Consider the following 23,022-nt stretch of genomic DNA (forward strand, 5'->3'; position numbering starts at 1 on the left):
GATACTCTTGGTCTGGTCTCACCAAGGACCTGTATTATTGAAGTAAAATCTCTTTACTCCTGTATTCATCTCCTGCCATAATAAAAACCGTACCATTGCCCTCCAACATTCCCTGTAATATATGTTAGCTTTGAGTGATTTGTGTACAAGGGTTTTTGATCATCAACATGTCTAATGTGTCACTATTTAAAACATGCTCAGTATTTCTGCTTTGTGTATCAAATTAAAATAGGCAGCAGAATCTAAGAGTTATTATAAGGAATATTTCAGGTTAGAGAGCCCTTGAAGATGTCACAAAAATACTTGGAATTTGCAGCTAGAGCTGCATAATGTAAAGTCAGTGCCATAATCATCAATAGCATTATGCAGTTTCTTTACTAAAAGGATACAAAAGAAATGAAAAAGATGTAATATTGATAAACTGGGATATTGCCGGAGATGAGACATTAAAATTATAACGTAAGATTTCAGAGATTAGGATGATATTATTAAATCTGAGAGGCTAAAAAAGTGACCTAATACCCGTCATCATTGTTGTAGAATTTTGGAGTAGATAGTTTTCAGTTTAGAAGCCTTCACTCATTAAAGTACAGTATATAATTAAAAATAAGTCCATTTGATTTGTACTGATTAACTACAGGAACATAAAAATATTTTACTCTGATTTAGCACTCAGCAATGAAGGAATGGTATATGCTACTGACCTCAGCAAAAGTTATGTGCAATAAGATTCAGCGGTCTCTGAGATTTCAGTTGTCTCTTCTTTGATATGACAAATTTGGGAGAGTCTGTGGTACTCAGCAGTAAGATGGCCGATTAAACTGAAAACTTTCCATTGATAGCAGAGCAGGGATTGTAGTTTAAATTTAGAAAGTGAAATGAAGAATGTGAATGCTAATTGAAAATTAAATTTAATGCTGAAACAATAATCATGAAGAAGTGAAAGATATACATTTTAAAATCATTGTGTGTTTTACTATTATTTTGAAGAAACTGAACACTACCTGTGCAAAATAAGCTTTTTAGGTACTTGAAAGTGGATAAGTGACTAATAACATTTAGTTTGCTTTTTAAATTGACACTTCATGAAGCAAGAGTTAACATTTTCAATAGTTTTTACAATGGGAAAAGGGTATAAAAAGCTCACATTGATTTAATTCTTTTGAAATTCCATTTGCAAGGATTGCAATAGCACACACTAGAGCAATGGGACATTGCTTTCAGACTTGCACTTTTAACTGCATGTACAGACACCGGAAGTTGCCATCAGATTCGCACAGTAACAATGCCAAGCGCTGACAGTTTTGCTGTTATTCCAACTGCAAAGCCGAGCCTTCATTATCATTCATTATATTAAGCATTGAACATGTCAGAAACACAAGAATTTATAATGGGGAATTAGGAAATAACAGAGAAATTAAACAAATGTTTAATGTCTGTTTGCATGGAAGAAGACAAAATTTATGCCAAAAACACAAGAGAGCAGAGGGTCAAGTGCAAATGAGGAACTGAAAGAAATTAGTCTGAAAAAGGGAACTAGAGAAGTTGGCGCAATTGAAAGACCATTAATCCTAAGGATTTGATTATCTACATCCCAGAATTTTGTAAGAGGTGGGGTGGAGGGGTTGGCTATAGAGATTGTGGATACATTGGTTATCATCTTCCAAAACCCTAGAGATTCTGGAATGGTTTCTGCAAATAGGAGGAAGTCAACTGTGATCTCATGATTAAATGAAGGAGAAAGAGAGAGATGAAATTTGTTATCTTCAAATCAGTATAGGTAAAATACTTGTACCTGCAATAAAGGACCTAGTAATAGGACACCTTAAACACAAAATACTTTGCATGCTGGGGTCAAAGCAACACTCACAACACGCTGGAGGAACTCAGCAGGTCGGGCAGCATCCGTGGAAACGATCAGTCGATGTTTTGGGCCGGAACCCTTTGTCAGGACTGTAGAGGGAAGGGGCAGAGGCCCTATAAAGAAGGTGGGGGAGGGTGGGAAGGAGAAGGCTGGTAGGTTCCAGGTGAAAAACCAGTAAGGGAAAAGATAAAGGGGTGGGGGAGGGGAAGCAGGGAGGGGATAGGCAGGAAAGGTGAAGAAAGAATAGGGGAAAACACAATAGGTAGTAGAAGGAGGCGGAACCAAGAGGGAGGTGATAGGCAGCTGGGGGAGGGGGCAGAGTGACATAGGGATAGGGGAAGGGAGGGGGAGGGAATTACCAGAAGTTGGAGAATTCTATGTTCATACCAAGGGGCTGGAGACTACCTAGATGGTATATGAGGTGTTGCTCCTCCAACCTGAGTTTAGCCTCATCATGGCAGTAGAGGAGGCCATGTATGGACATCTCTGAATGGGAATGGGAAGCAGAGTTGAAGTGGGTGGCTACCGGGAGATCCTGTCTGTTTTGGCGGATGGAGCGGAGGTGCTCTACGAAGCGGTCCCCCAATCTGCGTTAGGTTTCACCGATGTAGAGGAGGCTACACCGGGAGCACCGGATGCAATAGATGTCCCCAACAGACTCACAAGTGAAGTGTTGCCTCACTTGGAAGTGCTGTTTGGGGCCCTGAATGGTGGGAAGAGAGGAGGTGTAGGGACAGGTGTAGCACTTGCCCTTACAGGGATAAGTGCCAGGTGGGCGATCCGTGGGGAGGGACCGAACCCTGCGGAAGGCGGAGAGGGGAAGATGTGCTTCGTGGTCGGGTCCTGTTGAAGGTGGCGGAAGTTGCGGAGGATAATGTGTTGGATACGGAGGCTAGTGGGGTGGTAGGTGAGGACAAGGGGAACTCTGTCCTTGTTGTGGTGGCGGGAGGATGGGGTGAGAGCCGAAGTGCAGGAAATGGAGGAGATGCAGGTGAGGGCATCATTGATGACAGCAGAAGGGAAACCATGATCCTTAAAGAAAGAGGACATTTGAGATGTCCTGGAATGGAAAACCTCATCCTTGGAGCAGATGCGGTGGAGGCGGAGGAACTGGGAATAGGGAATGGTGCAGTAGGACACCTTGAAGAGTGTTATAGGTTTGAGCAAAGTCAGTGTGGATTAAAGAAAGGCAAATCTTACGTGACAAATCTATTGGAGTTTCCCGAAGATGCAACAGGTAAAGTGGATAAAAAGGATGTATTTAGATTTTCAGAAAATTTTCAATGACATCTCTCACTGGAGACTAGTCAACAGGGTTTAGAGCACATGGAAATTGAGGCAAAATATTGGAGTGAATTGAGATTTGTTTGACAGATAGAAAATAAAGACTAGGAATTAATTGACCTTAATTTGATGGAAGGGACAAGGTAGCTGGGATTAAATATGAAAAAATGTGAGATCCATCACTCAAAACAAAAATGTTGACCATTTTTGAAAAACGTGACAGTTTGAGAAATATTGATATTCAAACATTGGTATTAGATGAGATTAGTTTATTACTGTAAACACCAGAATGCAATGAACCCCCTTGTTCCTACGAGCCTCACAGGATAAACTGTATACACAGTAATAAATACATAAATGAGTGCCAGTACAGTAGTGCCAACTGAGGAAGTGCCGAAAGAAAAGCTAAAACAGAATAATGGAGAGGATCAAATTGGGAGTTTTGAGAACACGGCAGCACCAATGGGAAGTGGATGTGAAGGATGGGATTGGTTCAGAAGCCTGACAACAGTGGGGAAGAAGTCCTGTCATCTGGGCTCTCAGGATCCTGTGTCCTCTCCCAGAAAATAGAACGGCCAGAGCTGCAGACATCCTTGACGATACTATCAGCCTTATTGAAGCAATGCATTGTAATGATCAGCTGATCAGAAGGAAAGGAAGAACCTGTGATGGACACAGGTTATTGAATGCTTATGCAAAGTAGCTGCATGCTAACAGTTACAGAAAGCAATTAGGGTGGTAAATGGTATGTTGGCTATTATTATGACAAGATTGCAGTATGGGAGGAAAGATGTCTTCCTGTGATTATATAAGATCTTGCAGAGACTGCAACTGGAGTTTTGTACGGTTTTGCTCTCCATATGAAAGAATTTAAAGTAATACTCCAAAAATCCATTATCCAGCTTTTCAAAACTCCAGATGGTCTAGCACAGGGGTGGCCAAACTTTTGCATTCCATGCGCCAATTTTTTCACTCACGAGTTCAGATGCGCCATACAACTCTTGTACCCCCATTCAACTCTTGTAAAAATATGTTAATATAGAACTCGTGCGTGAAAAAATCACATCTGAACTCGTGCGTGAAAAAATCGCCGCATGGAATGTAAAAGGTTGGCCACCCCTGGTTTAGCATCTGGTTCACCAGGTGATGTTTGCCACTCTTCTTTGAATCTCACAAGGGTTCCAGTTTCTGCACTCCTTCTGAAGTTCAGTGGGGCTCTGGTTAACATACTCCCCTGAGATTCACTGAGACCCCATTTACTGTGCTCTTTAAACTCAGTAGGTAATTTATTACAATACTATGTACTGTAATATATATTTTCAAACTAATTAAAAGTGTCATGGTATGTTAATAGGAGTAATATCCAATATTACCAGCGGCTTCTATGTCTCAGGTTTTACTGTACTTGCTACAATGGGAGTGCCATGACTATTCATCAGGTTGGTTCCTGAGATAAGCACAAGGGATTCTGCAGATGCTGAAAATCTGGAACAGTACACACAGAATGTTCAGTTGTGACCATTCATTGGGACTGGAAAGGAAGGGGGCTGAAGCCAGAACAAGAAGGTGAGGTGAGGGGAAAGGGTTGCAATAATGGGTGAAACCAGGTGAGGAGAAAGGTGGTTGGGTGGGGGATGGGTGATGAAATAAGCTGCAAGGTGATAGGTGGAAGAGGCAAAGGACTAAAGGTGTAATCTGATAGGAGAGCACAACGAACCATGGAAGAAAGGAAAGGAGGAGGAACACCAGAAGGAGGTGATGGGCAAGTGAGGTGAAGAGAAGGAGTGAGAGGAGAACCAGAATATCTCTTGAGATGCTGGTTTTGCTGAATGAGGTAGGAATGAAAAGATTGGACCTACATTCTTGTGATTTGTGAGGATTGGAACTTACAAAATGCAAACAGGATCTGATAGGGTGCATGCAGTGAGAACTTTTCCCTTGGCGGATTGGCCAACAACCAGAGATCATGATCTCTGTATAAGGAGCAAGATGAGGAGAAGCCTCTTCAATCGTAGGATGGCGAATCTCGGGGATGTTCTATGCTAGTGTTTGTGGGGGCAATGAGTTAATCAAAAATAGAGATAGATAACTCTCTGAATATTAAGGGAATCAGGGAAAATGGATGATTTTCTGCCTCAGCACTGTGATCTTGTTAAATAGCAGAGTAGGTGGAAGAGATAGATTCTTTCTCCTCATTCATACACAACACAGCCATCTTATACATTTAAATTGAATTAGGGATACCATTCATTTGACACAGGTATTAAGTAACACTGTTGGTGTTGTTAATACTTCAGCTCCTTGCACTTTATGATTTTACAAGTCAGAAACCACCAAGCATTTTTTTCTGCCTTTGGGGATCTGAGATACAAACCCTGCAGAGTTTGCATGGCACACTGTTAATTTCTTTTCTCTATGAGAACCTGGCTGTTACATGCAGATGCAGTGCTGCCGTCACTGAAGTAAATAAAAGATTAATTATTTTTGTCAGAGCTCAGGTGATATTGTTCTCCTGAGAGAGAAGCACATATATGTTTAATTTTTCCCCAAATATAATGATGAAGGATATCCAATTTTATGATGTCAAATGCACATTGTATTAATTTAATATTATGACCTGATCCGGAAGAAGTGTTCACCATTATCCTGCACATGGCAAAGGTGAGTAAACTACATTTTTCCCTTCAAATTTGCAGAGGAACAGATGTACATGAAGGCATTGCAAACCAAAAAAAAAGCTTTTAACCTATAGTAATTTATAGTGGTTATTAATACTGCAACTGCCAATCCAGTATTAATGAAGTTACTACATTTCAGCAAATCCTTGTACTACAACAGTCAGTATAAGTCTTCGAGTTCATAATGTAAGTATTCACAAGCACTACAGTGAGCATTAGAACTTAATGTAGTTACTAACTCTTTGGAATAACCTTGCACTACAGTAGCAAGTAGTCCTACATTATATTAGTTATTAATATTAAATGGAAGCAAGATTAGGCCATTTGATTCCTTGCATCTGTATGGTAGATCATCATTCATTATCATTACGTGCCGTGTTGTATGATGTGGGTGATCAGGGTCTCACGACTATGATCGTTCTTGGCAAATTTTACAGGTGGATTGCTGTTGCTGCCTTCTGGGCAGTGCCTTTACAAGGTGGGTGAGCACTGCCATTATCAACACTCGTCCGAGATTGTCTGCTTGTCGGCAGTGGTCGTATAACCAGGACTTGTGATATGTATCAGCTTTCCATGCGACCAATCACCACCTCCTCCCATGGCTTCACATGACCCTGACTGGAGGCTCAGCGGGTGGTACGCCTTGCTCAAGGGTTACCTGCAGGTCAGTGGAGGAAAGGAGTGCCTTGCACCTCCTTTGGTAGAGGTGTATCTCTACCCCACCACACATGGTAGAGCATCTATCTCAATGACTACATTGTTGAACTCTTCGAGAATTTTGTATGTTTCAATGAGATTACCTGTCATTCTTCAATAGAAGTCTAGCCAATCAAGTTTCCCCTCATATGATAAATTTGCCATCCCAGAAACAGTCTAGTATATCTTTGCTCATTCACTCTTTGGCAGGCATAATGTTTTTGTTTAGATGAGACCAAAATTGTATACAGTACTTCAGGTACTGTCTCATTTCGACCCTATATCATCTTAATTTGTCATCTTAACTCTTGTTACTTAACTCCTCTTCCAATATAGTCCAACTTGCAAGCTGCATCCCTAATTTCTTGCTGCACCTGTACAGTATTTCAATAACTTGTGTGCGTATACTCTCATCATTTAAAAATTACTCAGTGTTTCTAGTTTTCTTTATCCAATTGGATAAATTCATATTGTTCTTTAACCCTTGAATCCCATCCTCCATATTGCTGCCCAGTCTCTTAGCTAGTCTTTTCCTCTTAAGGTTTACTTGCATTTTCATTCTGACATTGATTTATGTTATCAACAAACCTGGAAATGCTACATTTTCACAATTGCTGATGTTAGACTGATAGGTCCATTGGGAGAGATACCATTGAATGACTGACCTATTAGCCTGACATCAGTAATTGGGGAAAAGGAGTATTTCCAAATTTGTTGATGCTTTCTCTCCCCTTTCATAAACACTGGCATCACATTTGCTACTCTCCAAAATCAGCAGGAACTAGTTCCATAATCTATGTGATTTTTAAAGGCACTAACTATCCATCATTTCCATAAACACGTCTTTCAGATCTCTGGGAAGTAGACCATTATGATCTTGGGATTTATGAGTGTTCAGGAGTTCTTTTATAGATTGTCATTTAAATGAGCTCCTTTATGAATTATTAGTTAACCCCTTCTTGTTGCAAAATACCAGATTTGTTCCTGAGTTGATGCCTGAAAGTATTAACTTGTAAATACTTTACAATGGAGCCTAGAAAAATAGAGGGCTATGGGTAAAGCCTAGGTAGTTCTAAGGTATGGACATGTTCGGCACAGCTGTATTGTGCTGTAGGTTTTCTATGTTTCTATGTTTCTAAATCCATTTTGTATCCATTTTGGAAGTTCAGCCTCAACCTTGTCAGCCCTAATTTGATTCAAGATTGTTTAATGTCATTTCCAGTACACAAGTGTAAAGGAGAACAACATAATTGTTAGTCCAGATCTGATATAGATTTTTCCCATCTATAAATCTCCCCCATTTAATTTATTACCCTGATTACTTGTCCCTCTAATTTCCTCATTTATACCAAGGCCTATGATATATTATTACTTGGTGTCCTATAAACAACTGCCACCAAAGCTTCCTATCCTCAGCAACAGCTATTTCCATCTGAACTGATTCTAGTTTTATATCTCAATTTGCTGAGCCAAGGTACTGTACTTAAGTCAAGCCTTATTAACGGTGCTATCCCACCTCCTTTTTCTTTTGGTATGTCCTTCCTGAATGTCAAGTCACTGGGAACATTTAGTTTCCAGCTTTGGTCGTGCTGCTGCTTCCTTTCAGCAATGGAAATTACATCATACCCATTTGTGACTACTTGTACCATTAAGTCATTGAACATGGTGCAGATGCAGCATGTAGTTTCAAATGCTGCCTTTAAAATCTGGCCTTTAATCATTTTTCTTACAATGTCTCTGATAGCAACCTGCCTTTTTTTCTGGCTGAATTTGATTCTAATTATGAAGTTCTAACTTTCACTTCAAGCCTTACTTTTCTCTCTCCTGGCTCTCCTCTCGGATCCCATTCCCTCAGTCAAGTCAGTTTAAACCTAAAATCCGCTTGTATATCCCCATTGCCCCTCTTGACACTTTGGTTGATATCAATGTGAACCCTATCCTCTCATTCTGCACCCTCCCTCTTCAAGATACTTGGCAGATGACATCCTTGACTCAGGCCCCAGGAGGACAACATACCATCCTCCAGTCACATTGTGTGGCCAATGGAATACTTGTCTGACTCTATCTCTTCAATCCCCAGTGATTACAGCTCCCTTATCTTCCTCTTTCCCTTTTGCGCAGTAGAGACACACAAAGTGCATGTTGCTGGTTCTTCAGAGGAGCCATCGCCTCTCCAGTATCCGAAAGAGTACATTCGTTGTTAAGTGAGAGGGTCACTAGACTCTGGACTACTGCCCACCAGATGACTCCGATGATGTACCTACCCTCCCTCCTTGTCACCACTCCAAACCCACTGCCAGCATCGAGAGACCAACTTACCATAGGGATTGAAACATCAAGTCCGAGTAGCTCTACTACTTCTGCCAGTTCCCTCAATGTGCTATCCACAAAGTCCTCAGGCTTGCAAACACGGTGTGGGTCCTCCCAAGCTGACAAGCGGCCATCTTATGTACAGTTCATACATACAAACAAACCTTTGGGAGATCGAAGGGGTGGACTCATTGGCTGCTGTGGGGCTGCAGGCATCTTCTGGCATGTGGGAACTCGTTCTGTGACTGCATTTCTGATATATGAGCTGTTATGAATAGTTCTCCTTTTGTAATCTGGGGAGGACCTGTACATTGATTACAACTCCAACAACCATGAATGCAAGCCTGGGGGTGCTCTATCTGCATGTGGTTGTCTAGAATCTGATGTTATCAATAGTTCAGCTGTCAGCTGCACTTCAGTTCTTGGTATTATGTGATCAGTGCATACTACTTTAATTGAATTTAGTATTGGAGCTGAGTAAGGCAGTGACTAATCTTACAACCATATAAATCATTCACAATTGTCATCAGTACAACAATGAATTCTAGGAGTTGCTAATTGATTTCAAGGAATGCACTGATGCAGTAGGCACCTGAAAATTACTAGTCACAATTGACAACAAAATAAGGTGCTCTTATGTCTTGAGCATACAATCTGATTTCTCCAATAATGCCAAACGCAAATGTCAGTTTTAATGATTAATTGAAGCCATAAGGAAGTAACTATAGGATGGGGAAAGCAGGGGTAATTGGAGATTTCAGGGGATAATTTGATAGGTAGATGAAGGGAAATAATTTATAAAGCCATCAGAAAGAATGGGAAATGAGACTGAATAAATTGCTTCAGAGGATACACCTGTGGACTTGACAGACTGAATGGCTCTTCCTTGTGTTCCTCCCTATGAGGAGCAAAGTGACTATCTCATATATTGTAAATATTCATCAAGCATTGGCAGAACAACTGGATTTTAATTAGTACTGAAATTTCACTTCTACTTCTGTGCACTGTACTATATGGGAATTTTAGTGATGATCACATCATACAAAGAGATTTAGAGATCTCCTTCCTATTGGAAAACACAGCCTTACAATTAAATATAGTGAGTGATTTGCTAACCTGTGCCTAAAGAGGTGACTGATGTCAGTTAGCTTACACATAGAAACTTTAGACAGCAGATTTCAGCCCAAATCTGGCCAAGGCTTCAACAGGTTTAAAATACTGGCTGAGTTCACCAAGAGTGCAGATCAAACTGTGCTTTACATATCATGTAACATTAAGACGGCTATGATATTTCCTAGCAAACCAGAAAAATAACGTAAAAGTCTATTTTCCCTATCAATATAGGCAAACCTTGCAGCTGCGGGCGTAGGGAGAATGCTGGGAAAATCCTTACGGAATATCCCGCCTTGCCGGGTGAGGGAGCTGACTGGAGCTTTGCTCAGTTGCTGCCTGTAAAGGAGTCACCATATTGAATTACTGTATCTTACATCAATTTGTATATTATGAAAGGTATCAAAACACCAAGTCATGGCCTTAAAAAACAATCCTTGCAGCACCAGGTTTTGGATCTTATCAGGTTTGCTCATTCCCCAGTTCTTTCACGACGTTCTTTCTCAGTTGACAGTACTCCATCTGCCTTAATAGTGATGCAGGAGGAGAGAGATCCACAGGACATAGCTGGATGTCGATTCGAGGGCTACAAAAATGGAAATCTGTAAAACGTACTAACTCAAATGAAAAGCCAAGAAGAACAGTAGTGCTTTTTCCGAACCCATCTTTCAAGAATGCTGACAAATATTCGTCTCTGACAGTACTGTCATTCTCCCCACCCAGTCTGTCATTGCTGGTCCTTGCTCTCTAATCCTCCAGAGGATCTACTGCCCTCCAAGCTTCCCTGTGGCCTCCTTTCTCCATCTACCCTTGAGCTCTAACTTTTACTCCCACACCACACATGACAAGACTCTGCAACTATTAATTCACTGATTAAACATGTATTTCAATTCTCATGCTGGTGTTCAAAGGAAGAAAACAGTATAGGACCATTTAAAGGCAACATGGTGCTGTCAGTATTGTCCAGAATAGCTGTGAACTACATATTATTTTTGTATCATTGAGTAAATTTTCATTGCCTCTATTAGAATCTCCACACTTATATTCAAAATATTGTTGTACTTTATTTACTATTCAATCTAAGGCTTACCAAGCATAATTAAACTGGTAGTTTTCTTAAGGTTTAATAACTAAGTTCAGGTAACTTCTTCCTGAAAGTAACTTAACAAAGCTAAATTGCTCTATTTATAGTTCTTTAATCCTCAAACATCCAGACAAATTAAAGTTCTTATTATCTGAATTGCATTACTTAATATATTTGTTCATGTTTTTGCACCAGTGTGTTCAGTAGGTTTTCTTGCTTTATATTAAAGAGGCATTTGGAAATGTAGTGACTGGAACAATCAATTGGCACTCAATTTTTCACAAAGGAAACTTAAAGATTCAAAGTACATTTATTATCAAAGTATGTATAAGTTAAGCAATCTTGAGATTTGTCTTCTTACAGGCAGCCACAAAGCAAGAAACTTGAAAGAACCCAATTTTAAAAAAGACCAGCTCCTGACGCGCAGAGAAGAAGAAAAACAACAAATCATCCAAACTATAGAAGCGAGCAACAGCATTCCGAACCATATTGAGTCCTTAGATCCGAATATCCGGAGCAGCCCGGAGTTGGCCCAAAACCTTGGACTCAGTTCATCATATTAGCAGGGCAAATCACCACAAAGCTCACAGACACAAAACGCAGCAGCCGGGGCACTCAGCGCGAAATTGGCCCGATCCTCACTTCCAGTCCTGAAACCCTGCTTTCTCAGTCTACCTGGGCCAGCACTTAAATTGTTCAAACAGCAGATCGTGCCTCACCTTAGAACTGGGGCCCCACCACAGCGATATGCTCTGGGCGTAGACCTTACCACCCAGCCTGAAGCCATTCTAGACCTTTCCAAATCAGCTCGGCAACTCAGACCCAGGTTTATTGGATGGGCATCGAAACTCTTCTGCCTCGACGACTCCTCTCTGAATCGTTCACTCCAACTCCATTTGTGGCCATATCTCGAATATGTCCCACTTCGGCTTTGCAACACACCGGCACAGCTCATCCCTCCAATCAGCTTTGCCTTTGCTCTGCCTCTTCAGATGTTATTAACAAGCTTACTGGTAGTTCAAAAGGCAAGAAGTTTGACTAACAATGTTTTTAGTCAAACTTCTTGCCTTTTGAACTACCAGTAAGCTGTTGCTTGCCTTAGTAGCACCATTTTAAGCTGGAAGTTTTAAACATTAATATCTCTAAACAGTAATATCAGTGATGAAGGATCAAGACCAGAAGTCCTGGCAAGAACCACACAGACAATGACTGCACTATCCAAACTCGAGACAATATGGAGGGACAGCAACATCACCATGAAGTACAAGATCAGAGTCCTGAGTGCATTGGTATTCTCCATCTTCCTGTACACATGCAGACATGGACCCTCACAGCAGAGCTACAGAGGAAGATACAGGCATTGGAAATGAGATGTTATCGCAACATCTTGGGCATCTCATACTTGGACCACATCACAAATGAGCAAGTCCACAAGACCATCCAGCACCACACTAGATCCCATGAAGATCTTCTCACAGTGATGAAGAAAAGCTGAGATGGTACGGCCACATAACAAGGTAAAAAAATGAGTAACACAACAAATGTTTCAGCTGTTTCCCAATTTTTCTTTCTTTAGTGCCACTAGTGTACAATTTTGAGGTGTGTATATTTTTGCATTTATTCAAAGAGGAAAGGCATGGACTAAACTTGAGAGATTGCATTCAGGACTAATCCCATTGGCTGTCAGGGTACTTGAAGATAAAATAAACAAAGTTTCTTTTTTGTAGTTCGGTAATTACTCAATTGATCAGCAGAGTTTTAGAATTGACAGAGTTTGTAATGATCTTTTATCAGTTTTGGGATGTGAGCATCATTGCCAACGCCAGCATTTATTACCCATCCTTGACTGGAAAGGAAAGGTGGTAGTGAGTACTTTCTTGAACTAATTGTAATCCTTCTGGTGAAGGTCTAAATGTAGGGAATTGCAGGATTCAGATTCAATGTCCATAAGGAATCCCAAGTCAGAATGATGTGTGGTTTTTCATGATGCTCCTATGCAACTTCTATCTTTGACTTTAGAAACATAGAAATCTACAGCACATTACAGGCCCTTTGGCCCACAATGTTGTGCCGACCATGTAACCGACTCTGGAAACTGCCTAGAATTCCCCTTGCACATAGCCCTCTAGTTTTCTAAGTCCCATGTACCTATCTAACAGTCTCTTAAAAGTCCCTATTGTATCCCTCTCTACCATCTTCACTGGCAGTGCATTTCGCGCACCCACCACTCTCCGTGTGAAAAACTTACCTTTGACATCCCCCTTTCACCTCCTTCCAAGAAACCTTAAAACTATGTGCCCTCGTGTTAGCCATTTCAGGCCTGAGAGAAAGCTTCTGGCTATCCTCAGGTCTTTATTCATGGTAGACTTGTGGGCTTGAGAGATGTTTTAGGGTTGCTTAGCTAGGTTACTGAAGTGCATTTTGGAAATGGCATACACTGTGATGTGTTTAGTAGTTGGCTTTCCCTGTGGAAATGATGCACTGGTAGTGAGGTATGAAAGTTTAGGGCACTGCATAGGATGACAAATGGATGGTACCAGGTTCTTGAATTTTGTTGGAGTTGGATTTATCCACAGGAGAGTATTTCATCATGTTTTTGACTCTTGCCTTACAAATGGCAGAAAAGCTTGTGATGACTAGAGGTGAGGTGGAATATAGAGATTTTGACTTCATATATTAAGCAATTGGTCCAATTGAGCTTCTAGTGTGGGGGATTTTACAAGGTTGAGTAGGAACAACCTTGCATTGTCCAGATTCACTGCCAAGATCAATGCTAGGAGGTCCGTCAGGTTTTATTCTTTGTGTGTTTTAATATAATGGACACAATCCAACGGAGGTGCTTGCTGCATTTTAAGTATCAATTACATCGCTGTGGGAATGAAGCAGCCTCTAAATCAGACCAACAAATGAGGTTGGATTTCCTCCTCTGAAGGATGATAGTGACCCAGGTGGATTTTTGTGAAAACCACACAGTTCTGTGGTCATAAGTATTTTTACGTAAATCTGAATAGCATTGCAGTTATCTTGAGATCTGAACTCATTTCTTTGAGTTGTTAGTTTACGCCTCTGGATTGTCTGCCCAATAACTTAATAATTAGATCATCACTGTTCGCTTTGTAAATGACTTTAGATTGAGGTGCAGTCTCACACAGTACGTCAGGTTCCTATTTGATTTAAAGCTATGAATGAAAACGAGCAACCTGGATTACTGGAACATTTATCATCACATTCTTTATCAGCCATAAGAATAGTTTCGTGCAGCCAGTGGGAAAAAGGAACGTGTGAATCTTCTGTGACCTAAGCTTGCTGTAGAAAAATTTGTTATCTGTGCAGTTTCATCAACAAGAAAGTTATTTCATTGTCAATAGCCTGTCAAGTAGACATTTCAGGCAGCTTGGACGTTTTATGTTCTATTGGGGCATGACATTGCCCATAAATATAATACAGATTAAACAAAGGATAATAGAACTATGACTCACCTATTTGAAATCCTAGGAGATGTATGATCGTGAACAAGCTATAATATTTCCTGGCAAAGTTCTATGTTTGTCAGGATCTGACTGTGTATTCAGAGTGCGTGTGAGTAATGAGTGAACTAAAGTTCTGGGATCACTTGCAGTCACAGCAGTTGCATTCTTTAGTCAAGTAATGTTCATGTTTTATGATGTTTTGTTGCCCTGGTGCCTAAGTAAATTATGTCAAACTATGCCTAAATCACAGAAACCCCTATCGCATATCCTGTTGTTAACCACCTCCTCTGCTCAGGGTTAGTTAGAGATAGGGAACAATTTTCAATCAAGTCCACATTCAGAAAGGGGGGGCGTGCACATGTTCTTGTCTACATCAACAGTGTTGAGGTTGAGAGCTTCACGGCCCTAGGTGTGAGGATCACCGATGTCGGAGTCCAGCCACAGTTTATATTACGGCCAAACTCATCAATGTTCCTGCTTCCTCAGGGGGTAAACAAATTTGGCATGACCCTGTTGACCTTACCAGTTTTTATTGCTTGCACCATTCTGTCCGGATGTATAAAGGATTCATATGGCAACTGCTCTGTACATGATCACAAGAAACTGCATAAAGTTGTGGACACAGCTCAGCACATCACCAGAATCATCCCTCCCCTCTATGGACTCTGTCTGTACTTCTTACAGGCCCAGTAAAGCAGCCAGCATAATCAAAGACCCAACTCACCCAAACAGTCTCTCCTCTCCCCTTCCCATTAGCCAGAAGATACAAAAGCCTGAAAGCATGTACCACCAGGTTCAAGGACAGCTTCCTTGTGAACAGACCTCTTGTATGACAAAATTAGATTTGGTTAGATTAGATTAAATTCAACTTTATTGTCATTGTGCCGAGTACAGATACAAAGCCAATGAAATGCAGTTAGCATCTAACCAGAAATGCAAAGAATAGTGTTATTTACAAAATAACTGCGAATAAAAAGTAAGTGCTACAGCACACAAATATAGAAGTACTGAGACCGTACAATATGGGTGCAATACTGCTTAGCGCTGTGATGTGAGGTTCAGCAGGTTCACAGCCTCAGGGAAGAAGCTCTTCCTGTGCCTGCTGGTGTGGGAGCGGAGGCTCCTTTATCGCCTACCGGATGGGAGGAGAGTGAAAAGTCCATGGTTAGGGTGAGCTGCATCCCTGATAATGCTTTTCACCCTGCCCAGGCAGCGTTTATGGTAGATGTTCTCGATGGTGGGCAATTGGGTGCCGATAATCCACTGGGCAGTTTTAACCACATGCTGGAGTGCTTTGCGGTCCAATATGGGACAATTGCCATACCACACTGAGATGCAGTTGGTGAGTATGATCTCAATGGTGCAGTGGTAAAAGTCTGTCAGTATCCTGGGACAGAGGTGAGCTTTCTTGATGCTCTGCATGAATTAAAGGCGCTGTTGTGCCTTTTGATCAGGATGGAGGAGTTCAGGGACCAGGTGAGATCCTCGGAAATGCGGACACCAAGGGAGTTGAAGCTTGATACACACTGCACTACAGCTCTGTTGATGTAGATGGGGATGTGAGCGTGGTTCCTAGCATGCCTGAAGTCCACAATGATCTCCTTTGGACTCTTGGCCTCACAATCTATCTTGTTATGATCTTCCACTTTATCATTTGCCTGCACTCTACTTTTCAGTAGCTTTTACACTTATTCTAGCATGTTGCACTGTGTAATGAGTTGATCTGTATGAACAGTATGCAAGACAAGCTTTTCACTATATTTTGCTGCATGTGCCAATAATAAACCAATGCCAATATTAATTCCACAACCAAATCTACACAGTAAAAAAGTTCACTGTGAAGGTATTTTCCAATCTTTGTCCAAAAATAGAATATTTTGACAAATAAAATATGTTTGCTAAATCTTGCCTTTCTTTTTGGGCTTTGCTGGGCATGTTATATTTTCTGCCCACACTAATTTAGAAGGCTAAGTGGCTCACTGCTACCCCTAGACTGTTTGGGTCCCTGGATGTTGGGGAGGAAGGAGATGAAAGGACAGATATTGCATCTCCTGTATTCCCACAGGAAAGTTCCATAATGTTCTTGGTTAGTGAGTGGGTGGGGGGGGTGTGGGCCGCGGGCCGCAGGCCGCAGAACAGACCATGAAGTTGGGAGAGAGTGATTACTTTGAAATGCTTCAGGAAGAGGGGACAGCAGTATGTGTCTGGTTGTAGAATCTTATTGCAGCTACCTGCTGCACATGTAACTCAGACAAAGGTGGATGCTGTGACTCCAGCTGAACTACATAACCCTATCAGAGCTATTTCCATCATCTCTCCCTTAGCTTCTCTGCAACTTAAGACTAATTAATACACCTCATATTCCAACTGGGTTGCCTCCAAACTGGTAGTATGAGCATTGATGTCTCTAACATTTGGTAATTTCTCCCACCTCTCCCTTATCTCTTTTCCCAATCCCCATTCTGGTTCCCATCTCACCCTTTCTCCTCCCTGCCCATCACCTCCCTCTGGAGCCTCTCTTGCTTTGCTTTCTTCCCTGGTCCACTGTCCTCTCCTATCAGATTCCTTCTTCTTCATCCCTTTACCTCTTCCACCTACCCTTTCCCAGCTTCTTACTTCATCCCCCTTCCCCACCCATCCACCTTCCCCTTCCCTTTTGCCCGGGTTAATTTGTCACCTGCCAGCTTGTACTTCCTCTCCCCCAACCTTTCCATTCTGGCTTTTCCAGTCCCGTTGATGGGTCTTGGCCTGAAATGGTTATTCCTCTCCATTGATGCTGCCTAACCTGCTGAGTTCCTCCAGCACTTTGAATATGCTACTTAAGACTAGTTACCTCCCTTTTCCAGTTCTGATGAAGAATCTCAGATTAGAATCTTTAACCATGTTTCTTTTCCCACAAGTGATTGACTCGAGCATTTTCATTTTTTAAATTCCTATTGCTAGTATCTGCAGTTTTTCATTTGGATTTCAAAGTGATGATTGAATTTTATTTGGAGAGGAAAATGCAGGTAATGGAAAGAATGCTTTAGTTATGATCTTTCAAGAGTCACTGGAAAATTGCAAATGTCGCTCCACAGGTAGAAGAAAGGAAATTATAGGCCAGTTTCCCTAACCACAGAGGTTGGGAAAGTGTCGGAGTCTATTATTAAGGATCAGGTTTTGGGGTACTTGGAGACTAATGATAAAATAGGTCAAAGTCAGCATGGTTTCTGCAAAGGGAAATCTTGCCTGACAGATCTGTTAAGAGTTCTCTGAGGAAGTAACAAGCAGGGTGGATAAAGGAGAATTAGTGGAATTAGTGGATGTCATTTACTGGGATTTTCAGAAGGCATTTGATAATGTGCCACACATGAGGCTGCTTAACAAGATAAAATCCTAGGAAAGATACTGGCATGAATAAAAGAATAGCTGACAGGCTGGAGGCAACGAGTGGGAATAAAGGGGGCCTTTTCAGTTGACTGCCAGTGACTAGGGGTCAGTATTGTGACTACTACTTTTCACATCATTTGTTAATGATTTACGAGCTGGGGAGCAGCCAATACCTGCCAAAAGAACATCTGCAGGCATTCTGACCTCTGCAAGGAACTGGCAGCTGTTGGTGGACTTCGAAGGGCAGCTGAAGTTCCCCAACCATATCGCAGCCACCACCCTGCGACCAGACATTGTCCTAGTGTCTGAGTCTATTAAGCAAGTGGAGCTGACAGTCCCATGGGAAGATAGCTTGGAAGAGGCCTTTGAAAGGAAGCTCTCCAAGTACGCAGGACTGGTCAGCAACTGTCAGCAGGCTGGATGGAGAGCGAGGTGTCTCCCAGTGGAGGTTGGTTGTAGGGGATTCGTAGCCTGTTCTTTAGTTAGAGCCTTCAGCATTTTGGGCATTGAGGGAGAGAGGAAGAGGAGAGCCATCCGCAGTATCACCGATGCGGCAGAGAGGGCCTCAAGATGGCTGTGGCTCAAAAGAGGGGAGCCATGGAGTCATAAGTAGCTAGCCATCTGGACTCAAGCTGGGGTCTGATCTGCCCTGGCTGGGTCACCTGGAGGAGGTTGTATGATGTTGAAAGACCCGAAACGCCCGATGATTCCAGGAACATCACTAAAGATGTGTCCAGAAGCATCAATAGATGTATGTGCACAGATAATGGAATTGATGGCTTTGTGGCAAAGTTTGCAAATGATACAAAGGTAGGTGGATTTGTAGGTAGTTCTGAGGAAGCAATGTGTTTGCAGCAGGACTTAGACAAATTGGAAAAATGGGCAAGAAAGTGGCAAATGGAATACATACAGTGTTGGGAAATGTATTATTATTGCATTTTGGTAAAAAGAACAATAGTGCAGACTGGTATCTAGAAGAAGAAGAAAGCCCTTAACTCTGAGTGGAGTCATCGGGACGGTGTCATTTTTACAGCCTGTTTTTTAGCATGCTTTCTTATTTTTACGAGGCCGAGTTGTTAGCTCGACACTCAACCCAGCACAGATGGAAAGCGTGCAAGGGAGCCGGCTGGATTCTAACTCGGGAGCCTTCGTTCCAAAGTCCAGAGCTGATGCCACTACACCACTAGCTGGCCAGACTGTTATCTAAATAGGGAGAAAATTCAAACATCAGAGGGACAGAGGAACAGGAGTCTGTGGTAAAGAAGGCAAGTGCAATGTTGGCATTTACTTCAAGGGGAATAGAACATAAAAGCAAGGAGATAAAGCTGAAGCTTAATAAAGCACTAGTCAGGATGCACTTGAAGTATTGTCAACAGTTTTGGGCCCCACATCTTGGAAGGGATGTATTGTCATTGGAGAGAGTCCAGAGGAGGTTCACTAGGATGATTCCTTGAATGAAGGGGTTAACATACAAGGAGTGTTTGTCAGCTTTGGGCCTGTACTCACAGGAATTTAAAAGAATGGGTGGGGTTCTCATGCTGCAGGTTAGTAAGGAACTATGACTGAAGCTGAATATTGTTGGATTATTGGGGAAAGATTATTGTTGAACCATTCAATGATGCTTTGGTTAAAGACATTATCAAGAAGTAGCTTTGAATTGTCAATCTAAAATCAGGTGGGGGAAATTACTTGAATTTCAAAGTTCATAGTTCAAAGTAAATTTATTGTCTTAGTACGTATATGTCACCATATACAACCATAATAGAATCAATGAAAGACCACACAAAAGTAAATAAATAATAATAAGTAGCTATTCAATAAATATTGAGAACACAAGATAAAGAGTCCTTGAAAGTGAGTCTATAGGGAACCTTTCAAAGATGGGGCAAGCAAGGTTATCTCCTTTGGTTCAAGAGCCTGATGGTTGTGTTTCTGAGTCTGGTGTGTGAGTCCTGAGGTTTCTGTACTCTATTCCTGGTGACAGCAGTGAGAAGAGAGTATAACCTGGGTGATAGGGTCCCTGATGATGGTTGCTGCTTTCCTGCAACAAATTGCTCAATGGTGGGGAGGGCTTTTCCTGTAATGGATTCATAATTTACAATTAAAGACAAATTTGTACATGAAAGAAGCAAAGAATGTGCACACTTTCTGTAAGGTCATTTACCTGGGCCATTTACTCCCCAGTTTCATAAGATCTAGCATAACCCACTGAAAACCTACACCATTGTCTATTTATATTTCAGATTTCCAGAGATGTGCCAAATTTTGATTTTGAGTTAAAGAATTCACATATATCTCGCACTTTTCATAAACTGAAGTTTGCAAAGCAATTGGCAAGAAAGGTAGAATTTGGTAGCTGGGTTGAGCACAGTAAGGTCCCAGGAGTAGGAAATGAAGGTAATAAAATGGAAAATATTGTTAATACTCAGCAGGTCATGCAGCATTCATGGAGAGAGAAACAATGTTAATATTTCAACTTTCACTAAAAATATTGTTGGATTATAGATAAGCATTGGCTATTTTATACCAGAAATAAATCTATTATTATCTTGAGAATTGTCATGGGATTTTTATTATATCCATTCAAGGGAGTTTGATATCTAACCTTAATGATGGCAGTTCCATCGGTACTGCTCAAGAGATGTGTGTATCCGTGGTGTGGAACTTGAAAGCACAGCCATCTGGCTCAACGGGATTTTTTAACAAGTCCTTTAAATTGAAATTCATTCATCTATGTTTTTCACAAACTTATCACACTAATCTTTGAAAGAAGGAAAGACCTTCATTTAATTCAATAACCTGTTCCTTAAATCAGTGAGGTTTCATGAGTCCCTAGTGTTAGATGGCTGGATTATTAGGAAAAACCATTTAAAAGTTCAAAGCTAATTAGAGATGTGCATGGCCATTTGGTTATGTCATTTACTATGGCTTTTCAAACTGGAAGGAAGTATTTGGCACTTGATCTAACAGATCCTACAGGAAGGATATTAATAAGATAGAAAAAATACAAATAAAATTTACAAGGATGTTACTGTGATGTAAGGACCTGAGTTATAGGGAAAGATTGAATAGGTTAGGACTTTTAAGCATAGGAGAATAAGGGAAGATTTGATAGAGGCATACAAAATTATGAGGGGTATGGATAGAGTAAATGCAAGCAGCATTTTTGCTGAGACTAGAACTAGAGGTCATAGGTTAAGGAAGAAAGCTTAGGTACTTAAGGGGAAACTGAGGGGGTACTTCACCACTCAGAGGGTGGTGAGAGTGTGGAATTAGCTGCGAGCAAAATTAGTGGACGCTGGTTTGATTTCAACATTTAAGAGAAATTTGGATAAGTATATGGATGGCAGGATTATGGTCCAGATGTAGGTCAATGGGACTAGGCAGGATAATAGCTTGAATGGACTAGATGGGCCAAAGGGCCTATTTCTGTGCTCTGTGACTCTGGGTGTAAAGGGAGTTACTCTTAGGAAAAAGTTTACTACTTTAAATGAACTGCTGAGAATCGACAAAGAGGTTAGAAGTTCAACATAATAGGCAAACTCGTTTATTAAAATCATGTTTACACAAACTATGATATTGGAATGTACTATTGGAGAGATGAGAAGAATAATTAAAAAATTCATAAGCTTAATTTCTATAGGGATTCACCTAATAGTCATAGAACATGAACAGACATTAAAGGAAAAATCACTTCAGGCTTCCTTATCTGTGCCAACCAAGATACTGTTCCAAATTAATCCCTCCACTTGTACATGATCCATTTCCGTCCATTCACATTTAATGATGTTTTGTTGCCCTGGTGTGTAAGCATATTATATTCCAACAAAATATAACTGATTCACAGAATCCCAGATCCTGATGTTTTCACTGTTAATGCCTATTCATATGCTTGTCTAAGTGCCTCTTAGAAACATCACTATTTAATCTGCACTTCCTTGCAGCATTCCAGTTACCTACAACTCTCTGTTTAAAAAAAAACTTGCCTGTCAAATCTCCTTTAAACTTTCTCCTTCTCACCTAAAAGTTATGCCCTCTAGTAATTGGGATTTCCATCCTGGTAGAATTGGCATAAAGTCCATGGAAATCCTGGTTAAACAATGTAGTTGAAAAGTTATGATGATCAGAAGGTCCCGGGTGGAATTTTACGCCCAATCTTTAACACATTGAGGGAGGGGTGGGGTGGTTGAAGAGGATTTGGCTGTAGCACACAACTCTAAAGGAATTACATAACTTTTCTCCTATTGAATTGAGGAGAAAACTCAGGTTGTTTCCTTTTCAAATTCACACTGCATTCAGCTACTTGCTGCATTTACTGAAAGTAATCCAGCACACCTCTGCAAACCAGGACTTTCTAAAGTAATAACTCTGAAGTCTTCAAAAGCAGAAACGTTTATTTTCCTTTACCGTTCTATATCAGACTATCATTTTAACTAGATTCAGAACCATTTGGATCTGTTGTGAAATAGAAAATAATCAGGGAATGTTTTGGGAGACTTAAAAACACTAATAATATACAAAACGTTATCTGCAAAGCAGACATTCTTGCAAAAGCAAGCTTGAAGCAAAAAGAAACACTCCATTTGCATTGATTTGGACTTTACACATCCAGATGGTGTGGATCACATGTAAGGTCATATGAGGTTTACCAGTAAGAAAAATGGCACTATATAGAAGCAGGGCTCAACTTTTCTCCTTGGTGACTAGCTTAAAGGTTAAGCTAAGTTGGCTGAGACAGGCAATATGCAGAAGCCAGGAGGTAAGACTGACAATCTCGATAATAATCTCAGAAGTTCACTTGGCAGCTCTTGCATTTTCATTTTGAAGAATGCAGCCATTAAAACCTTAAAAGGAAAAAGCAATGGTGGAAGTGATCCAATGCTGCCCTCTAGCCATGTAGAGCAGAGTCTGAATTTGTATTGCTGTCCCAGAGGCTCTTGGAAGAATAGTACCGTTAGGTATGTGGTGGTGCTTGTCTCAGCTGCCCGAGTGCTACATCAAAAGTACAGACTGCTCAGACAATCATGTCAAATTAAATCACTTTCTCCCCCCAAATCAGAATCTCTAATTATCCAGAACATAGGATTTGGGTCATGAAGTTTATGTCAGTAATTTTTCTGCTAACTTGATGTTAGTAAACTGTTCAAATTTGGGGTT

General features: G+C 40.9%; 1 long non-coding RNA gene across 2 annotated transcripts in view; it reads left to right on the forward strand.

Moving 5' to 3' along the window:
• LOC140198915 (uncharacterized) overlaps nt 1-23,022 on the forward strand; it is a 97,739-nt gene that overhangs the window by 11,371 nt on the left and 63,346 nt on the right. For both annotated transcript variants that reach the window (XR_011886292.1, XR_011886293.1), the window contains exon 3: nt 11,390-12,543. This is a non-coding gene — a long non-coding RNA (uncharacterized lncRNA). The remainder of the gene's footprint in view (nt 1-11,389; nt 12,544-23,022) is intronic.

This window comes from Mobula birostris, chromosome 6 (assembly GCF_030028105.1).
Source record: "Mobula birostris isolate sMobBir1 chromosome 6, sMobBir1.hap1, whole genome shotgun sequence".
In the NCBI taxonomy this organism is placed as follows: domain Eukaryota; kingdom Metazoa; phylum Chordata; class Chondrichthyes; order Myliobatiformes; family Myliobatidae; genus Mobula; species Mobula birostris.